The 22,119-nt window shown below is 36.3% G+C and overlaps 1 protein-coding gene across 4 annotated transcripts in view; it reads right to left on the bottom strand.

The window, feature by feature from the left end:
- The window catches only part of GRB7 (growth factor receptor bound protein 7), a 56,696-nt gene that overhangs the window by 29,199 nt on the left and 5,378 nt on the right, over positions 1–22,119 (bottom strand). Inside the window, exon 1 of one of the 4 annotated variants that reach the window (XM_087892193.1) lies at positions 6,179–6,220. The exons of 1 other annotated variant lie outside the window; for it this stretch is intronic. The gene's annotated coding sequence lies outside the window, so the exon portion shown is untranslated. Of the gene's footprint in view, positions 1–2,136; positions 2,710–6,178; positions 6,221–22,119 lie in introns of those variants that run through there. 2 more of the 4 variants (XM_087892191.1, XM_087892190.1) reach the window with 2 other exon arrangements.

Below are 22,119 nucleotides of genomic sequence, written 5' to 3' on the forward strand. Positions count from 1 at the left end.
GGACAGTCTATGTGGCTAGTCCCACTACTTGGCTTTTGTTTTTGTTTTGTTTTTTGTATGCAACTATCCCAATGTATACTATGTTGAAACACAGCAATATTTTTATTTATTTTGATTTGATTTAACCCAACCTTATTTATAAGAAACTTAAAGTGGCCGATGTACATAATACGTCTTCTCGCTATTTCCCCCACAAGAACAATCCTGTGAGATGGGTTGGCTTGAGAGTGAGTGAGTGAGTCGGCCAGGGTCACCCAGCCAGTTTACATGCTTAAGGCAGGACTAGTAGTCTCAGTTTCCTAGTTTCTAGGCCAACAGCTTAACACTACACCAAACTGGCATTTTTACACAAATCTCCAAATATAATCTGATTTATATGCAGTTTTTCCAACTATAAACTATTGCTGCCATCTGGCTCTGGTTTTTTTGCTTGTACTTCATTGAAAAATATAACATCCAGTATATGCATTAATATAAACTTAATGATTATTGTAATATGGGAGAGTGGTATAAGAGGATCACATATGCAACAATGCATTGACAGAAGATTCAGTAAGAGTATAACAATCAGGCTTAGGTAACCTCTCTCTCCTCCTAAAATAAACTCTGCCCAGTCCATTCAAGCAAATTATAATGCCAGTGCTGCTGTATGAATTAATACCAAGGTCCAAATTATAGGCATATTTCTGAAAAGAAAACAGATACATTGGAAGAACCCAAATATGAAATTATATAATAGCCTCACCCAGCCTGATTCCTTTCCAGATGTATGATCTTCAATATCCAAATTCTCCAGCTACCATGGTTACTGTTGTCAATAATGAGAACTAAAATCTATACTTCTGAAAGATAAACCAGGCTGGGATTGGGGACAAAAAAACTACCCCATAATATAAAAGATTCTTTCCCAGAATTTAATTTTTAGAAGATGTCTCCAGCCCCTTTGATATACAGGAAAAGTGCAGAAATATAATTTTCTACCAAATTTCTCAGGTGATATTTATCATAGTTTTTGTAGGTACTTTATCAAATCTGCTGTGCTTTTCTGAGAAAGAAAAGGCTTTAAAACCATTAAATCTAATAGATTAGGCAACAGATCTTCTAGGAAGATGTATGACTGAATTCATTAGGATGTATGCCTGGATAAAACTGTATAGAATTATAAACATCATTCAGATAAAAACTGTCTGGGAAATGGAGAATATATAAAATTGAATTGAAAAAAATAAAGGAATACATACTGAAGACATCATCTGTGTCAAAAGAAATCAGTGACATTCAGTCACATGAGATCAATATAGCTATAAATCTAAGTGGATCCAAGCACTACTAACCTTAGAACTTTGTGCCAGTTTGCATAAGGTTTCATGTGAGATAAACATATTTCAGTGTCAGACTCTTTGCAGGTATTTCCTCCCCAAATGCAACAGGTAGGTCAATGGGAAAATGCCTAGTTCATAGTCACATTTCTATTTATCCATTTTGATTCAGATGTATATATGTTTTTACTACTCAGCAGAATTTTAAAAGAAATCTAGCTCCCCTAATGTTCATTTCCTCATTTACCCATACTTCATTATTAGAATCAGGTAAAGGTGACTCAGGAGTTCTTCTTTGGGTCAAAGATGCAATGATGAAAGAGTTCAAAAAGCAATTCAGGTGGCACAGAAGTTATCAGAAAGTCTAATTTCACACGCCCTTTGTTGTATTGTGCCAACCACTTTTGTGCCTCCTGGTGAAACTATGTTTGTTGCTCTAATGTTCTCATGAGAGTGACAAAGTGGCTGGGTATATTTTGATAAAGTACTCCACAAAAGTCTTTGTTGCAAATTATCATAGTTCGGCTTCAAGATGATACAAGAAAATTTGGCCAGCCATATGGAATCTTGCTTAACCTGAACCACTCTTGCCATTCACAAAGAGCAGCAGAGAATTGTGGGGACATTGAAATCTTGTCCCTTCATGGGAAACTCTCCTAAGAATTGATATTTTGTCAGCCTCTAGTCAAAGACTTTTCACGTTTGCCCTCTCAGCGGAAAAACTACAAATAGCAGCCTATTTGTATTCAAGTCCTGCCTTAGTCATGAAAACCAGTGGGGTGACCTTGGGTCCTTACTCTCTCTCGGCATAACCTACCTTATAAGATTGTTGTTATGGAGAAAATAGGAGGAGGAAAGAGGATTAGATGTGTTCACCGCAAGTTGTTTTTAAAAATTAAAAAGGAGAGATATAATGAATGAATGAACAAACAAATAAATAAATACTGGTTCTTGACCAGTAGGTTTGCAGAATCCCAAATTACCAAGAACTTCATTGGTAAAACCACAAAAACTACTACTTTATGCAACAATTCTGTACAGATACATCTGCCCTCAAAAATCAATGTAAATTATTTTTGAGCTTTTGAAAGGCATTCTTAAAACTTATTCCCCTTACAAAAAATTCCTGACACAGATTGCATGGGCATACTTTTTTGTCACCAGAGCATAAATGTTGGTTATTTATAAGTCTGTCTGACAAAAAGAAGTGTGAAAGGGACAAAGATAAAATCTGTAGATTTCTTCATTCTCCCAAATGGAGCCTAAACAATCAGAGGCTCTCTGATTAAGAAAAGGCCTCGGCCTTCTCCAAAACAAAACAATAGCACATCCTGGACTATACCACTTCAGATTCCATGGGTGTGAGAGATCACGTGACCCAGCAGCTCTAAATTCAACAACAGAAATAAGCATGTGGGTGAAAATCTGGAGGAGGAGCCTACAAAGCATTTAATCATATTATATCTTCTCCCCACCCCCTAGTCTCTACTTTGAAGTGGCACAGGCATATTAGCAAACTAGGTCAACAATGCAACCATGAACAAATAAATATGAATAATGATCTAAAGGTAACTCAGTGGTTAAATTGTCCCACTACATAAATTAAACTTAAGCACATTTTAGTTTTGGATAGTACAATTACTGGAATTCAACTCTCAGCTCGAAGCAGTTTAGTTTGCACTTAAGAAAATGTCCTAAAAACAGGATCAGGTTCACAGATTAGGACTTTATAGTTTCCCACTCTGCAGGAATAATATATCCCAAATGGCATGTTCTTAGTTGATTTCTATGCACAATGCAGAGAATTCCTGAGAAAAATGGTGGCATATGAATTCTTTAAATGTGAAGGATGTAAAAGCTGCAAGAAGTACATCATTTGTCTGAAAAGAAGATGTGGGTGAGAACAGATTACCATATGCCCTAGTTTAACTGGGATTGTCCCAATTAAACATGCATTGGTTTAAAAACTTTCCAGGAAATAGGGCTATAGAACAGCAAAGGGAAGAACAAAATTTGTCGCTCCCCTCCCCCCTTGCCTTTACAAGGAAAGGAAAAGAGTTTCAATAATTAAATGTGTGCTCTGGATTAACTGAATAAACTCCCTCCCTCCTTTGTTTTTGCAAATTATGCAGGCAAATGAAGAAGCATAGAAAGAATGCTAAACCGTCTGCCCTGATTTTACTGCTTAAAAATATAGTAAGTCTGTGGGAGTGCAGTATTGGGGGCAGGTGATGAACTTTTAAACCATTTGTATGTCCTCTCTTCATATTGTGTCATGGCTGGATTCACACATCATGTTAGGATAGGCTAAAATGGCATTGAATCATTTGTAATTCATCGTGTTGGGGGAAGCCAGCCTTAATATGAGGACTAAATGTAATTTGATAAATCATAATGGGGATTATTTGGTTAGGTATAACATGTTACATGAACACAGCAACAGTTTTTGTTAAATTGGAATTAGGTTTCAGTGTTCTCTGTAAGCACAGCTTCTGTGTTCATATTTGTACTCTGCCACTTATTAAAGGTTTAGCTGATTAAAAAGTGCAAACTTACATATCACCAAAACGTAAGCAAACATAATTATCAGTATATTTGTGTAAATGGGGATGGGTGCATGTTGTAAGAAAACAGCAATGTATAATGGCTGAAATTAATTGAATAGGTTTTGCTCTTCCTAGATTTAGCAGCAAAGGCTAGGCCTGAGTAGGAAATGTTATAGGACTTTCAAAAAGGTGTTTGAAGATGCTATAACCATGGTTGCACATAACCATGAAGGCACCCTAAGAATTCCTTCTATCATGCTTTGTAAAACTGGTACAGGAAGTATCCTTACAGATGGTATTTTAAGAACATAATGAGACATAGGCAAGAATATTCTAGTAGGTTGGGACTAAACTAGTTAAAATTTTGCAAATTATATTCTGCACCTTTGCATTGTTAACTGTGTGGATATCAGAGCACTGGAGTCACAATGACGGGAGAAGAGAAATTGCTTTTAGCTTGCAGGCAAGCCTGCCCTAATTCAAGACCTGAGTAGTAGACAACCAACATTTATCTCTCTGGCACTTGTTTTCTACCAAAAGGTAGCTATTATTATCATTACTACTTTTTTTTTTCTTACAGGCGCCAATATTGCCTCATATTCAATTCCAGCGGGACCAGACCAGTCACTAGGTATGAATCATCAACTCACGATGCTGGTTTGACCCTGCTTATCAAAATTGCACACCATCAGCCGTGATGAATACTTCAAAAACATGTATCTAAAAATCTTGCTTCGTTTACTACTGATCTGACACTGGCCAATTACACTCCCTGTCATTTTTTTGTGGGGGAAGGGCTGGGGAGTTAGGGAAGGATGTAGAAACCAGGTCTACCTTATTATCCGATCTGTTTCCCTTCCATCAAAAGAAACCAGTGAGTCAGAATGTGAGATAGTGATTCAGATCTCATACCACACCCTTTGTACCGGCTCAAGCATGTCTCAGCCTTCACATACCTGCACTATGTCTTCCAAACTCCTTTTTTCCCTGGAGACTTGTGGGGGTTCAGGGGAAAACAAGCCAGTCTATCTCTGGACTCAACAGTAGATGTCTGATCAGTCATAATGGGTGTTACTTATTCTAATTTACTTGTTGCGATTATAAAAACATCTACCTCACTTTATAACCCACAAATGCAACCACTGAAAAAGCTAGTATTCTCAGCACTTGTTTATGTAGCTTCTGGTAGTTCTTTTCACATGACATTACAACTTCGTGTTAGCTCAACTTGTACTAACTACAGGTACATCTCATGTAGGATTTGATTTTTTTGGTTTTTTTGCAAAAATACGGAAGTGGTTTGCCACTCCTTCTTAAGATTTTTTTTTTTTTACTTCTAACCTACCATTTGGATTTCCTGGTGGTTTGTCATCCAACTACTCACTATGTCTGAGCTGCTTAGGTTTTTTTCAGCTCATCCAATTTACGGTATGTGCTGTAAGAACCCAGCTATGCTGCTAGTAGTATTAGCTGCAATCAGCACTATGAATTGTACATAGAACAAAGTGTTGGATTTGAGGATCTTTACATTTCTTCCTACCAATTTCTATGATTTTGTTTCATTTTTAGCACTGGACAATCTCCAGTCATTATTTTTAGTTTTTCATCATTTTAATATGATTTCCTCAATTGAAATTCTCGTCCCTCCTCAGAGATGCTGTATTTGAGGAAAAGTATAGGCATAAAATGGACACATTCTGTATTTTGTTAATACAGACAATTATTATAACTACTTACTACTTTAGTAGCAATTTATACTCTATAAAGCTCTAGAATCCAAAATGATAATATTTTGTGTGTGACTAGCGTATGGCTGGTCACACACAAAATAATATTGTGTGTGACCAGCCATACGCTAAATAAATAATAAATAAATAAATAAATAAATAAATAAATAAATAAATAAATCCAAAATGAAATGCTGAACAAGTTTTCATTTATAAATGAATAAATAACTGAATAAATAACTTTTGTAACTGAAAAGAAAGACACTGGAAACTGGAAACACAAAATCTTGACACTAAGCTTGATCATGTTTCTCTGTGCATTTTCTTGAACTTCAACATAATTTCCAAAGAGAAGATGCTACCCACTTTGCAAAATCTGGGAATTACACAAATATTTTGTATCTAACACATATTTTACAGAAGAAACAAAAGTTATTTTTAAAAGGCATAAATGAAATGGGAATAAAATACAAACAGTACATCTACATCATCAGGTTTTTCATTGCAAAGGCAGTCATGATTTACAAAGGGTTTACCATCATAAACAGCAGAAGTGCCAGCTTGGTGCTGGAGGAAAATGAATTACCTTATTGGCTAGCAGTCTGAAACAGGAAACATATTGGAGAAAAATTCATGTGACTTGCAGAGTATTTACAACTTTAGTACTGGTGCTCAATCCTTGCAATGGAGAAGAAAGAAAACATGATTCAATTCTGTTTTGTATTATTCTTGACTGATTGTGTGGCTGATTATCACTGAAAAAAATCTTTTAGCTAACAATGGTGGAAGTACAAAAATATCTATAAACGATAATTTATTATTATGAGTAGCAAATAAAAGCAACACTCAAGCAATAGAGATGAAGGAACGTAGTACTATAAAGAAAATGATTGTTCTGAAACAAGCTATGTAAAAAGATTTTTAAAAGGATTTAAGATGTTATCTTCACAACCAGTTTGATCTAGTGATTCAGACAGCAAGCTAGAAACCAGGAGAGTGAATTCTAGTCCCATATCTTAGGCATGAAAGCTGGGTGGGTGACTTCAGGCCAGTCTCTTTCTCTCAGCCCAACTCACCTCACAGGGTTGTTGTTGTTGTTGGGAAAATAGGAGAAAAGAGTATTATGTATGTTCACTGCCTTGAGTTATTTATAAAAATAATAAAGATGGAATATAAATAAAACAAACCCCAATGCTGCTGCCTTCTACCCAACAAACATCTAGTCTATGATTGTTAAAAATCTGTACTGTATCTGAAGATCAGAGATACACACACTGAGTCAGGTCAGTCTTAACTATCCCAAGGGCTATGCCAAATCAAACTTCCAAATTTCACAGCTTATAAAGACATACCAATTTGATTCTTGTCTAAATCTGTGAACAGCCAGAATTGTGAACTAAAGCTACAATTAATTCCTACTAAAAAGCCAGCACAGCTTCTGAAACTTCACTGAGATTGCTAATACTGTATTATCTATGTCTCATCGAGACCACTTTAAGAACTAAACAATTAGTCATAGTAAATTTGAATAAATTATAGACATATACATAAACACACAAATAAAGAAAACAAAATAAGTTCTATGTGGAACTTAATTGTATGCCTAACACCAAATATGCTTTTCTAGCAGTAAGCGGCAGTGTCCCATCCTGCAACTCAAGAAGTTGCCGGATGTTTTTTTTCCCTCTAGCAATCTTTTCTCTCTGTCTGACTCATCCTAAAATATTCAGACACAGAGAGGGATGCCCTGTATGAAATTAGAAAGTAAAATAAGTAAACAAATAAAAGAATAAGAGAAATAAAAGGGTAAGAGATACCAGAGGGGAGACATGGGAACCCCATTTAAAGTTTGAGGTTAAAGATGGAAGTCATATTTGAACGGATTGATGATAGCAGCAGCACATAAAATGTTTAGAGAAATCAAGACCAAATCATAGAGAATGATCCCCTTCCTTCCCCCTTTCCTCTGTTCACCACACACAGAGTCAACACACCTTAAGGTCCCTATGCCTCCTCATTTCCAGTTAAACCAGTTTAGCATCATGATCTCCTACGCAAGGATGCTTGAATAACCCTTTCCTGGTAACAACTAACTGGGTCGGTATCTGGGACACTTGCAAGGAAGGATAGCTCATTTTGGCTAGCAGGAAGAAAGAGCTGTAAAAATTGGATAGCAGAGGGGGAAGGGAGAGATAGGACAGCTGTTGGCAAACAGAGGAGGAAATTGCTATACAGGCATGGGGCTTACCTGCTACAAAGTGTACACATAGAAATGAATGAATGAATCAGAGGATGACAAAAATATCCCATAATTCCATATTATACATTTCTATTTCTAATTATATTAACTTCTCTTACCATTTTTTGATACCTTCTAACATAAACAGGGCACAACAGCTTGTTTAAGCAACCCCGTAACAGGAAAATTCACCTGCCCTGGTATTTCTCCCACTCTGGTCAATTAATCTGGCTAATTCATATTTTTCAATCTTTTCTTACCATAGCTCAGAAAAAATTGAAGAACTGTAGCATTAAAACAGTTCTCCCTAGTCCAAAATATTGTCCAAAATGGAGGTCTATGGGCAAATCAAGAAAAAGTTAAATAATTGTTTTCTAAAAGAAGCTATGTTTTTTTGCATTCAGCAATCCCTCACTACTGAAAAACACAAAGATGCTTTTCATTGGGGAGAGCTTTCTTATCTTAGTAAAAATTGGGCAAGGCTTATTTATTGTGTTAATTTTTAGTACTAGTTTTGTAATTCACCTTGGAACATAATGATGAACCAAGACTTAGCTTAGCCTTATATTTTGTTTCTCACCTGCCAGATAGATCTGGGATCCTTGAAAACCCTCTCCCACTTTGTTCTCTTTGAACTGATATTTGGAAGCATGTTATCACCAAACAGGAGATTACACAGAATAGCCATTGCCAGATCCCCAACAGATTAGTACCATTACCATAACAGGTACCCATTCTGGACTCCCAGAACTTCATGCAGAAGATTCTAGATTCTAAAAGTTGCCTATAAAATCCTGATATAAAACTGCAATTCATGTAACAGTGGAGGGAATTCATTAAATACATGGATAGACATTAACTACGTTTCATTATTTGAATATACATCTTACCTTAAGCTATACTCAATAAATTTTAATTTTTATCTTTACCACCTCATAATATATGGCCTTCAATATGCCACTCAAAGGCCAAGGACAGCCTTGGTTCAAGAAAAGTTGAGCACCTGATATAACAGAATGTTTCCACAATTATTTTAATCAATAAATTAACCATCACCACCCCCAAAAAAGTAATGAAAATACTCTTCGGTCACCTTGTGCTAAGGCAGTGGTTCTCAACCTGTGGATTGGGCCCCTTTGGGGGTCGAACGACCCTTTCACAGGGGTCGCCTAAGACCATCCAAAAACACATATTTTCAATGGTTTTAGGAATAATTTTATGGTTGGGGGTCACCACAACATAAGGAACTGTATTAAAGGGTCACGGCATTAGGAAGGTTGAGACCCACTGTGCTAAGGCAAAAGAATACCAGCAATGGGAGAACTGAAAATTTTATTTCATTTTTGCTAAATGACAAGGGAAAATATGAGAGGCATTTGGTTCAATGGAAAAACAGGTGTTCTTCATAAAAAGGCCTGGATTCATTACTAGGATTTTGAAATAAAAATCTGAGACTCCAAAATGAAAAAAGATATTTTCCTGAGCTGTTGTCACTGTAATAGGTAAGGGAGATGCATAAAGCATTTCCTTGGACCATATAAGCTTAGCTGAATGGACATATTTTTTTCTGTACCAGAGAATACTTTTGCTTTCCACCTCTCTCCTTAGCATTCCAAGGTCAATATCTCTACTTTCTACATGATACTCTCTACATGATAAAACACAACTTCTGTCAGCTTAAGGCAACACTCGGTTTTACATAAAACATCAAGGGTTTCAGTTGCCAGTTGTGTATGGCCAGTACTATACACATTGGAGAAAGTTAGGGGTCTTAAGAGGTGAAATGCTGCCTTAACAAGGAACTAGTGCTTGGTACCATTTTAAACCACCCATTCTGCAGGGTGTTACAAAAAAAAAAAAAAAGGCTGGTAGACTACATATGATTCATCATCCACTTTTGTTTTTGGTAGCATCTTATTTCAAAGTCTTGCAGCCATCTAGCCTGGTCTCACTTTCAATTTCAGCTTTGCATAGCCATTTAGCTTTTTATCCATTGGCAGATATTTACCAACTCATTAATACCAGATCGTCCTTGCTTTACTATCACAATTGGGACCAGCAACTCCCTCAATGAGCAACACAGTTGTTAAGTGAGACATCACATGAATGCCATGGACTAACAACCCTATATCCATAGCGATCATTAAGTGAGACATCATGTGACCATGCCTTGCGATTTTACTGCCAAATTCTGTATTGAATCAGCTTGTCACAAGACAGATGCAAAGCAAATAATGATCATGTGACCGCAAAACATTACAATGGTCATAAGGGTAAGGATCAGTCATAAAGTAACTTTTTCAGCACCACTGTAACCTCATATGGCTACTAAACAAGGCTGTCATTAAGCAAGGACTACCTGTACTGTTTTTCAGCTCTATACAATAAATGCTACAGGCTCTGGGAAATAGTAAGGTATGAAGAAAGTACAAGCAGCATGAAAATCAGAACAAAATCTTGCTAAATTCTGTCTTCCTTAAAGCTTGGTCTCATCACTTCTTTCACGTACTACAATTTGCACCTTGTAGCCTGGGAAATGATACCTGTTTGGAACACATGCTCTCCCATTCAGTTTGATTTAGACTCTCAGGTAAAAGAGAGAAGAAAGCTATAAACTGAACTACCACAGGGACAGCCCAAAAGACAGACCAGGCTTTTAAGCATTCAGTCCCTTTCTGCAGTGGAAGCCAGAGAAATGGGACACACACATTTAATTTGACTTTTGTCTTTGGCTCTGTGCCTTTCGGGAGGCCTTTTTCACGGCTGATCAAGTTTCCCAACAGTCTCAAGGTCATACCATATTTAACCATGTATTTGTGTGTGTGTGTGTGTGTGTGTGTGTGTGTGTGTGTGTGTGTGTGTGTGTGTAAGGAGACAGGCTGGGATGTAGCTACTCCACCCACCACTATATTCCACAATTGTTCCAGTTTAACTAGTGGGAAATGTCTTAGTTACTAAATTATTATTTTGTTAAATCACTCATCAGATGCTTTCTTTAAAAAAAAAAACGTTTGGAGGGATGCCTTGTAACATTCTGTTAGTTGCAACTTATTGGAATGGCCAATCTGCTGTTTCATTCTCAGAGGTCTCTGGTCAGGGGTTGCATACACTGCATGACAGAAATGTGAAAATGTTCTCCAACAGCGCTTGAGCAATCTTAAAAATTCCTTTCTCTTTCTCCATTCTAAATTATAATATTCTCTCTTCCATCCATGTCCTGCTATTTGGAAGACATCAGTGCAACGACTAGGTTGAAGGCACTTTATCCTTTGATGTATCTAGTAATCCCTTAAGATTCCCACACCTCCAGAAATTTACCCAACTTTAAGATAATCCACTTCGGGATTAAAACCATTTAGACCATGGCTCTTTGCACGTAGTTGTTTGATTAATTTGGCCTAGGTAGGTCACTGTGAGCCACAGAAATGTTACAGCAGAATATTTTTTGCTGCAATTTTCCCACACTGACTCCATGCCTTAGTTTACAAAGAAGAGAAGTTCAAGTGTTAATACATAACCCCTGCTGAGAAGAAGCAGAGATAAAACCATGCAGGGAGTTGGCAGGTTGAGATGGGCACAGATCCAAGCAAGGCACAATACTTAAACCTTCTTTCAGGCTGTGATAAGTTGCCCCATTGGTACCCCTGTTGGCAGCATGAGCTGGGGCAGCAGCTATTTTTAAAAACAGATCTAAAACTAGAGAAAGACTGCAAGTCAGCAAAAGTTGATGCAGCCATAGCAGAAAGCAAGGCACCGAAAGAGATTATTTAACCCTTCAGTCCCAAAGTGCAAAAGCAATAAAAGGCACAATCATTATTCTTTTATGGTGTAATTTATTACACATCTTCTGACTGGCCCTGTATGAATAACCAGACAGACTTTTGGAAAGGGAGGCGCATGGTGCTCAATAATATCACACAACAACATAAAATAGTCTCAGATTCTCTCACATCATAAATCCAATAGATGGTTTTAGGCAATTCCTATCCTTAAAATTGACCCACACATCATAGAAAGACTATGAGAATAAACAGAAAAATATTCACTAGGTACAAAAGCTTATAGTTTTTGGAGGAAAGGCAGTATATGTTACTGCACATAAAATATATACATTTATTACACAGAATCTCCTTAGGATCAATTTTTTTGTACAGTAAGTCTGTATTGATGTAAAGTGTGTGTACATTTGGATTCTAGGCTGGACTCTTGTATTTCACTTTAATTAAATGCACCCTTCTGCTCACTTAGGAACATATATAGAAGTTATTACAGAACATGGACAAAGAATAGCAATATCAATAGCATAATAAATATTGGTTTATATACCACTTCATAGTGCTTTTACAGCCCTCTCTAAGTGGCTTACAGAGTCAGAATATTGCCCCAACAATCTGGGTCCTCATTTTACCAACCTCGGAAGGATGGTAGGCTGAGTCAACCTTGAGAATACTGGAAACATTCATGCCATCTAATTCAGGGATCACTATCATACTGACTGTCAGCTCCAGGATATCAATCGATGTCCAGAAATAGTGCCCACAACATTATAAAACTAAATAATGAAAAACGAAACAAATTCAAAATGTCATGATATCATCCGCATCTGACATTTTTTTACAATCTTACACAAAATCTCACATGATTTCAGATGGTGGGACAATTCATAATTCATTGTAGACTGTCATAACATTAAAAGCCATACCTTACATTTAAGGATATGACTGAATCCACAGTGTTCTTGGATATAATCAAACACATCATATTATAGTTTAATGAAATTTATGAATGTCACAGAACAGCTGGATCACAAAGAGATATTTATAAAAATAAATAGCTGTGAGTGTTTATGCAATCCATGAACTGGATGTTATGTAAAACAAAATCATATCCAGGGAACGCTTATCAAAACTGAACTAAACTAGCCTAACTGAGTAAACCTAGGCCCAATCAAAGTCGCCTCAATCAAAAATTCACTAAATAATATTTAGCAAGCCTTTTTTCTGTTCTCTCTCCACTATTTCCTAATAACTCACACTATACGTTAGAACTGACTTGCAATTTTGCATCAAATTTTACCATTTATTGATCTCAAACACTGAGTGTTCCCCAGATTGAAGAATGAATCTTATGAAACTGACATTCTAGCAAACCCTGTAAAGTTTCAGCACACTTTTAAATATTGCTTAAAACCTTTTCTCCTAGATGGATTGAAGAAAACATGTGTCCCAAGAAAGTATTACTAGGGATTCCTGCTGGTTGCCACTTATAATTGAGTCAAGAAAGATTTTAAATCAATAGTAGAATACCTACTTTGTGAAAAGAAAAAGGCTCCCAAATATTAACTGTTGCTAATTAAAATTAGCAATTTGGGGGCAACTTTACACTTATATAGGCAATTTGTCTGTTAAAGAGAGAAGCAAACTGTCCAGAATTTGAAATTTTGAATAGGAAATTCATGCATGAAACTCACAACTGAACTCACATTGCTTTTGTTATCTTTATTTACTTCCTTGTTTTCTTTCTACAACACAGGGCATTTCTCACACTGAATGCAATGAGGAAGAAATGGGAAAATATGTACTGGCCTTTTGGCATGAGCCCAAAGGCAAGTGAGCAAATATTAATGTCATTCTGGAATAAGACTAGATGATCAACAGGTTGTAGTTTAGATTTTATATCAGATCTGCAGCAGGCAGGTTGGTTTAGAATTCTGGGAGTTATTGTTCCAATATATTTGGAACAAGTGGGCGTGTAGTTGGAGAAGAGTTCTTGCTCATTAAATTTATATTATAAATATTTTTTTAAAAAGAAATATCTAATTAACATTAGGACATTTTAGTCTTCAGATGCTGAGTGGCCAAATGCAATATGTCTGATTACTGCGGACTATGAACAGTAATAAAAATAATAATAAAGCTGAGAATCCAAGGCAATTTGGCACACTCAATAAGGCTACATAATAGGGTAAACATAGCATTCTCGAATCCAATATTAATGAAAGGTTGCTAGACTATTCCAGTATTATAACTAGAAGACTCTCTCTCTCTCTCCCTCTCTCCCTCCCTCTCTCTCTCTCTATATATATATATATGTGTGTGTGTGTGTGTGTGTGTGTGTGTGTGTGTGTGTGTGTTTTCAACACTGTTGAAAAACACATATCAATATCTCTGGGGAGGAAATCAAGATTTATAAATAATATAGCCATTTAGCTCTTCATTTCCCACTATATAAAAAAAATCCATGTAAGCAAAAAAGTATGCTGTGGAAGTTACATCCCGAAAATGATGCTGAGCCTATTATTTTTTTGTCCTCAACATCTGCTACTCCTAACTCCACTAGTTATACAATCTCCAACCATATAGGCAACAATCTAATCCATGCCCTTGTTCAATGAGAACAGTTTCAAATAAAAAAAAAAAAAAGGACTCTACTGAACATATCGAAGATATCTCCTGAATGCACCACCTCGTAATTCTATTTCCATGGGCTGGAAAAGTTATAATCGATAATTTTTATGCTATGCCTAGCAAACTAGTATCAGATTTAACTAGAAGATTCCTGTCCATCAGTATTCACATTTCCCAGTTCTCGAGAGTCAGACACACATTTTTCTTGAAATCTTCAATTTGTACAGCTGTTATGTTTAATTTGTACTTTCCCCATATCTTTATGCTGAAAATTAATATATTTTTTCATTATAAATTTGACTTAGGGTTGACTAAGTGTACTTTGAAGGATCTAAATAATTTTTATATCAAATGTTTTGTTTTCATATTATAAAGATAAAGGTTCCCCTCTCACATATGTGCTAGTTGTGCTAGCACAACTCTAGGGAGTGGTGCTCATCTCTGTTTCAAAGCCAAAGAGCCAGTGCTGTCCAAAGACGTCTCCGTGGTCATGTGGCTGGCATGACTCAATGCCAAAGGCGCACAGAATACTGTTACCTTCCCATCAAAGGTGGTCCCTATTTTTCTACTTGCATTTTTTACGTGCTTTCGAATTGCTAGGTTGGCAGAAGCTGGGGCAAGTAACATAAAGTATGTAACATGTTATAGGTTTGAATAAAAGAGAGGGGAAAGAAAACAATGGTGTTCTGCCTGAAAGTAAGTATGTAGAGAAATTTGCTGAAAGTCACTTTCCCACAACTCAAATAATTATCTGAAGGACTCTATTCCTCTCTCATTTTAGATTTGCACTGAACTGAGTGACTGGGTATATTATTACAGTAACTCTAATTTCTTTTTCTTAATGTGTTGCTCAAACCCAGTCATCGTGACTTAGTAACCCTTATAGCATATGGCTACATTATAAGAACCAATGTTACTGTTTGACCCAAAAATTAGCTGAAACCACAACACACAAATAACAAAAGACGCACAAATATTTGTGTTGAACTAGAGCAGCTTCCTTCATCTTGTGTTTGTGCAGAATTCCTAAACAAAGGCAATTTTGAGATATCTGCTGGATAGAATTACTGGACTTTTGAAATCTGTTCTCCAGATTTTTCAGCTGAACTCCAGGCCAGATATGAAGTCATCTGCAATGTAGATTGGTGCAGAAGAAGAAAGCAGAGGAAGTCTTAAGTATATTGTCTTGCTTCATCCTCTCTCTTCTAAAAAGGAGGAAGAGGAGAAGAGAAAGGATGAAGCAAGGCAAGACTTACTCTGCTTACTCCTTCTTCATCAGTCTTACATTGTAGATGACTCATATAACCTCAGATCAAGACTTGGAAAAACCATTAACTGTGCTTAGTCATAGATCAATATTTATGTAATTAAAATAGGATTGAAATGCCATACAGACATAAGGAGTTAAATGTCATAAACAAGATTTAAATTTGAAATATTCCTATTTCATAGTCTACCTTTTTAATCATGTTCTGTAGACTTGGCATAGCATTGATAACTCCAAAATAAATCAATTCAAAAAATTTATATGACAGAGCGTAAGTGTTATACTCTGCATAGTTCTGCAAGGTAACAATGCAATACTATGTAAGTCTACTCAGAAGTTCCTAGTAGGATACTTATGCATACTCTCTTTTCATTTCCAGTACTTCTTGTTTCTACCTATGGCTGGTTTTAATGAAAGATTCAAAAACATCTAGCAAGGATAAGGGAATTTATTATAGGATATTTAGAGGGAATGATTCTAAATCCAATATAATGCCATTGAAATGTTCCAAAGGCTGTTTGGTTTTCATTAATATACTGATAACACAGTAACGGTAAACCAAGATTTTGATCAAGATGCAAAAGACATCCTAGTAATCTCAGCACATGGATCTACCCTGATGACCTTAGTGATCAGCTAGATTTTTAATGGTGGAAAATCAAAAATGGTATGACTCTAAAAGTGAATTTCTGAATAACAATGGCACTCATTTATTTATTTTTTTGGTTGGCCACTATAAAAACCAGATACCAGATTCCCATCATGGAAAAACCTCTTGGAAGAGGTGGAGGAGATGACAAAAATGGGAAACATTTTGATAGTGAAATGGTACTCAACTCTAGAAAAACACTCGTGGATTTTGGCAGAACTATTTTTAGCTTGTTGTACTTGTGATACATAAGCCAACCTACTAAATTATTCATTCTACATCAAATAGAAAAGCTTGACAAGATATGCATTTCTGCAAAACTATGCATTTGCAAGCTAATATATATTACTCTGACAAGAATTTTGATATATGATATGTGCTAAAATTAATTTAATTATAGTTCCTGTTTGTGGGATACTGGGAAACATTATGAGGATCGTAGAGTTTATAAAGCTTTTTTCAGCACACTTAACTATAATTCCCACAAAGAATTTTCCTACTACTTCATATTTGCCAGCAAAGCACATTGGTTCCTGCCAACACACTGTATAAAAAAACTGCATGCAAGTCATTAGCCACTGACGTCTGAGAGTAAGTAATTTCATGAGGATCCTGATGATTGGATCTCAACTTGGCAGCAAAGCTGAGCCCAGCACATTAGTTGCCCTTTCACCTATCCCAAAAGAAAATTATATCACAAGAGGCTTAAAGCAAGCCCACAGAGGGCAGGAAATAGAGAGAATAAAGACGATCAAAGTTCTAGTGATTAGATAGAGGGTGCAATCACAGCATAATCATCATGTCGGGTAAAACATGCTGGAGAGAAAGAAAGAAACTGCTGGCTTCAGCACCCTTTTTTTCTATTTCTTAGATGTGACTTTCATTTCCTCAGTAGATACTGTCCTACATACATCTAATGTAGCTTCATCCAACATTCACACCTCATTACTTGGCTCTTGTCTATTATAGCTTTTTTACTTTAAGCCTTGTTCTTTTGAGCAAGGACTTCCATGCTGCCAACTTGTCTTTTTTGCTTAGGATACTATATACAAAAGTTGGGTAATCCCTGGTCTATATTTGATTGGTATAATCATGCAATAAATCATGCAATAAATATTGGACAGCAAATTATCACTTCTCAGTAATTTTTGCTTGTTTTTAAAAAAATCAGCATTACTGTAAATGTACGAAACAATAGCTGATTTAATACATCAATTTTTACTGAAAATGAACTATCCCTCCAAAAAAGAAGGGACTCAGTTCCCATGATTGACATTACCATGCTCCTTGGCCAATAAACTTTAGCTTCTTAACACATGGTTCCCCTCTCCTGCTCTATATCATGAAGTGTGTTATGTTCTTCAAGCTGGGAGGCAGCCTCCAGATTTATTGGACAGTAATAGCTCCCATCAGGTATAGTTGGTGTGACCAATGGTCAGGCATATAGTGTACTTGAACTATTTAGAATAGTCATTCCCCATGAATCTAAGAAAGGGAGCAAGATTCATTCTTTCTTCCCATTCTGTCTCCATTTTTGGTAAGTTAGCAATTTAGAAGATTGACTTTTGATAGTTTTACTATTTTTGGAGACAGTATTATTTTTGCTTTACATGAGTGTTGGCTGCTACTTTATCTCATATGCTAGCAGGTAACCTATAGGAGAGACATTGGAACTTTCTTTTGTAGAAGGTATTGTTCATACCTGTGTGGGCATCAACCATTGATATATAAAATTCCTTTACTTCCATGCTGTGGACAGTACACAGTACTTAAACTCAGTGGGGACAATTTATACATTACTAAACATTCATAACAGAGTGATCCCGCCCCCCCAAATCAAGTGATCTCTGAATCAAATTTCCTCAAAATTCTGTTTTGCCAGACTTCTGAGAGATAATTTTTTTCATAAAGGTTTTTTTTTCCCATGGAGAAACTAGAAAATTTCACATACAGTTTCATCTCACTTTGATCATTATATTTTCAAAGAGGTATTCTAGATTTTTTTTCAGCTGATTTCATTTCCAAAGGGACTTCCATAAACTAATCCTATCAACACAAAGCTACCTGTAATCTAAATAACATTACATCTTAAAAAAAACCTTTTTGCTTAGTATATAGCACTGTGCTTCCTAGACAAACCTGTGAATATGTTGAGCTGAAAGATACTACTGGTCCAAGGTTTCCCAATTTTATAAGAAAAAGAGGCCCTGTTCACATTATTTTGTCTAAACCAGGAAGAACAAATGTATATTCAGAACACAGTAATTAAAAAGTCACTAACGTACAAGAATATACATCTGATGCTGTGGATCAGACATGTTATATCCATATCCACAGGAACATTCCAGATGTGGAATGTGTTAAAAAGTCTGCAGGAGGTAGCTATTTAAAATTTTAGCTTGAAAAATTAAGTTGATAATTGATTTTAATGATTAATCATTCATTTATTATGTTACACTTTCAGGTCACCTGCCTCAAGGTCTAAAGACATTTCTCCAGATCCTTTATAATATTCAGGCATAAGTAAAACTAAAAATTATTTGGAACAATCATATGTAGTGCCCATACATTTTGAAGTGAAATAAAAAGTAGGGATTGCAAGCTATGATAGAGGTAGCCACTACAGTGATACTACAGGCTTCGACTCAACCCTTCCAAGACCGAGTGGCTGTGGCTTCCGGCATCCCAATATAGCCAGCTGGTGCCATCGATGGCTATTGGGGGCGAGTTACTGGCCCCCATGGATAGGGTTCGCAACTTGGGTGTCCTCCTGGATGCATGGCTGTCTTTAGAAGAGCATATGACGGCCGTGGCCAGGGGGGCTTTTTATCAGGTCCGCCTGATTCGCCAGTTGCGTCCCTTTCTGGATCGGGACTCCTTATGCACAGTCACTCAGGCACTCGTCACTTCCCGCCTGGACTACTGCAATGCTCTCTACATGGGGCTCCCCTTGAGGTGCACCCGGAGGCTTCAACTGGTGCAGAATGTGAATGCACGGGGGATTATGGGAGCAAGGGGGCACTCCCATGTGACACCTCTCCTGCGTGAGCTGCATTGGCTTCCAGTGGTCTTCCGGGTGCACTTCAAGGTGTTGGTTACCACCTTTAAAGCGCTCCATGGCATAGGACCTGGGTATTTGCAGGACTGCCTTCTGCCGCCGATAGCCTCCCACCAACCAGTACGCTCCCACAGAGAGGACTTCTCAGGGTGCCGTCAGCCAGGCAATGTCAGCTGGTGACCCCTCGGGGGGGGGGCTTTTCTGTGGCAGTTCCTGCCCTCTGGAACAATTTGCCCCCGGAGATACGAAGGATATCGGATCTCCGGGTCTTTCGCCGTGCCCTGAAAACTTTTCTTTTCCATCAAGCAGGGCTGGCGTGAACCCCCCCTCTTTTTTTTAGTTTTTTAGCTTTTAATTTGTCAATGAGTTTTAATTTGAATTGTTTTAAATTTGGGCCAAAGTATGTAATTCTTTTAATAATTTTAAATTTTGTATTGGTATGTGTTTTAGTTCTGGCTATGTACCACCCTGAGTCCACTAGGAGAAGGGCGGTATACAAATTGAAATAAATAAATAAATAAATAAATACATCAATATCATAGATAGCCAATTTGTTTCTACTACAGTTCAATGTGTTTGTAATTATCCATGATATAGGAACTCAATATGACTTGGATCCAGACTACCCATGGGAATAATCTTGTTCAGAGGGAATCTAGCAGTCTTGTTCAATCCAGGATGTCTCCCTCCTTGAGAGATGAAAGAGAGATGCTCCCAAATCAGGTCTTCTCAATAGCAGCTACTTCCCTGTGGAATAAGCTGCCCTTGAAATCCATATCGCTCTATCCTTCCATTTTTTTTCAGGCCAAAATGATCTGACACTTTAATGTAGTATTTAGACATTAAAACACATGGCATGGACTGTTTTTAACCCTAATTTCTACTATTAGGTCTTTTTATACTATATTGCTATAAAATGATTGTTATTTTATTTTAATTTGGATTAGAGATATGGCCCCTAGATATCTGACATGGCAGAGAAATTAATGGCTTGGGTGGGGCATGGAAGCTAGAGATATCAAGCTTTACAATTTTTTCATGGATTGTGTAACTAGATTATAAACTAACTAAAAGAACAAGGATCTTGTTTACTGATAAGGCTGCTTATGTTACTTCCTTAGCATAATAAGCATAATAAGCAGCCTCATCTCCAAAGTGTTAATTTTGAACATCAAAATTTAGAGGACTAATCTGATATTTCAAAATTACAAAGGTTTTTGACAGTATAGAAAGTATAGAGGATAATAATAAAATTGCATTTATTTATTTATTAAATAATATAAATGTAGAAAACAGTTCAGAGCCTTGGTAAAAAGCTTACAGTGCAAATAGAAAGCCCAGTAGCTGACGATTCCTCATTCCTGTTTTAAAAAATGGGCAAATACACTTTGAAGTCTGAAAGGGCAATGTTGTCCTTCCACAGCCTTTAATATCCACTTGCATATTTTTAAATCATATTATATATGTTAACCAACTCAGAAGTCTTTCTTGTACTTAGTTACCATTTTAGCAGTAGCCACATTTATATGTAATTCTGTTTTTGAACTTTCCTTTTGCCATTTGCAATTTTCCTTTTCTCCTTCCATGACACTCCAGACATGTGATGCTTTATGGATATTTTTTTTAAAAAACTTAAGGTGCCACTAGACAATTGTTGCCAAAAAAATGATATCTTTTAGAATAAATTTAGTAGGCTATCCATAAACCTACTATAAGCAGAGATTTATGTCTAACAGAAAACAACGTTCCTGTTTCCAGTATTCTCACTTTCACTTCTTCATCTATGCAAGTTGTCCTTCCTTGTTGACTGCCTTGTTTATTGACCAAACTTGAATGTATTTTTTTTTAAAAAAGGTTCACTACTAAGCCTTGTATTTATGACTATTGGAGGGTCCCATAATCACCATTCAAATGCTTTGCAATTGGCCTGCATTTACAGCCATCACAGCTTCTCAGTGACAATCATATGATAATCATTTGTATGCTTCTCAACCAGCTTGAAACAAGCAAAGTTAATGGAGAACATGGATGTAAAATCAAAGCTATGGTGATGTCATGCAGCAAACTCAATTACCTGAATTAAAAAACAAGGCTTCTACTTAGTGAGAGGATACAAAAAGTTCTAGCCTTTTTACAGATATTTTGAACAAGCTGGCAGAGAGAGAAATTGAGACAAAGAAACAGAGACAGAATGAGTGACATTAGAAGGAAAACTGACTTTTAAGATCCAATTCAAAATTCATAGAAAGTCTAGAGCAAAATAATTAATTTCCAGTGTGACAAAGACAGAAAACCCTTCAGTACCGATTTAAAGCATTAAAACAGTGTTGTATACAAGTAAGCAAAAAGACATCAAGACCCAGAATTCTACAGCAGAATCCATTTTGTGATATAAATATTGTTGACCTAAACGAATACTGTCTCTGTAAATGCATTTATAAATATTTTTAAAGCAGTATTACTCACTACGTACAGTATAGATATGGAAAGCCAGACTGTTATTACTTTAAACCAGTATTGTCTGCAAAGTAGATTTACATTCCAGAATAGGCCACTAATTCTCAACCCCAGCCATTTTAAGATGGATGGAGTTCAACTCCCAGAATTCCCCTCCTTGGATTAAGAAACACTGGAGTAAAAAGAATAAAGTAAACAAAAGAATTCATTATATTAAATAATGTAAGATGGAATTTTAAATGGAATTGTGAACGAAGGATGAACATGTAATAGTTAAAATGTATAAACTTTTAGTGAAATTTGAAACAAGAAGAACAGGTTAAAGAGTGTATGATAAAATAGGCTAAAAACTTTGATTATAATATACAAATGGAACAATAGGAAAATGTGATTGAAATGATTGAAATTTATATTATGTACAAATATAATCTTAAAGGTATTTTTATAAAA

Source organism: Pantherophis guttatus, chromosome 4 (genome assembly GCF_059756535.1).
Source record: "Pantherophis guttatus breed Tessera chromosome 4, ASM5975653v1, whole genome shotgun sequence".
Lineage (NCBI taxonomy): Eukaryota > Metazoa > Chordata > Lepidosauria > Squamata > Colubridae > Pantherophis > Pantherophis guttatus.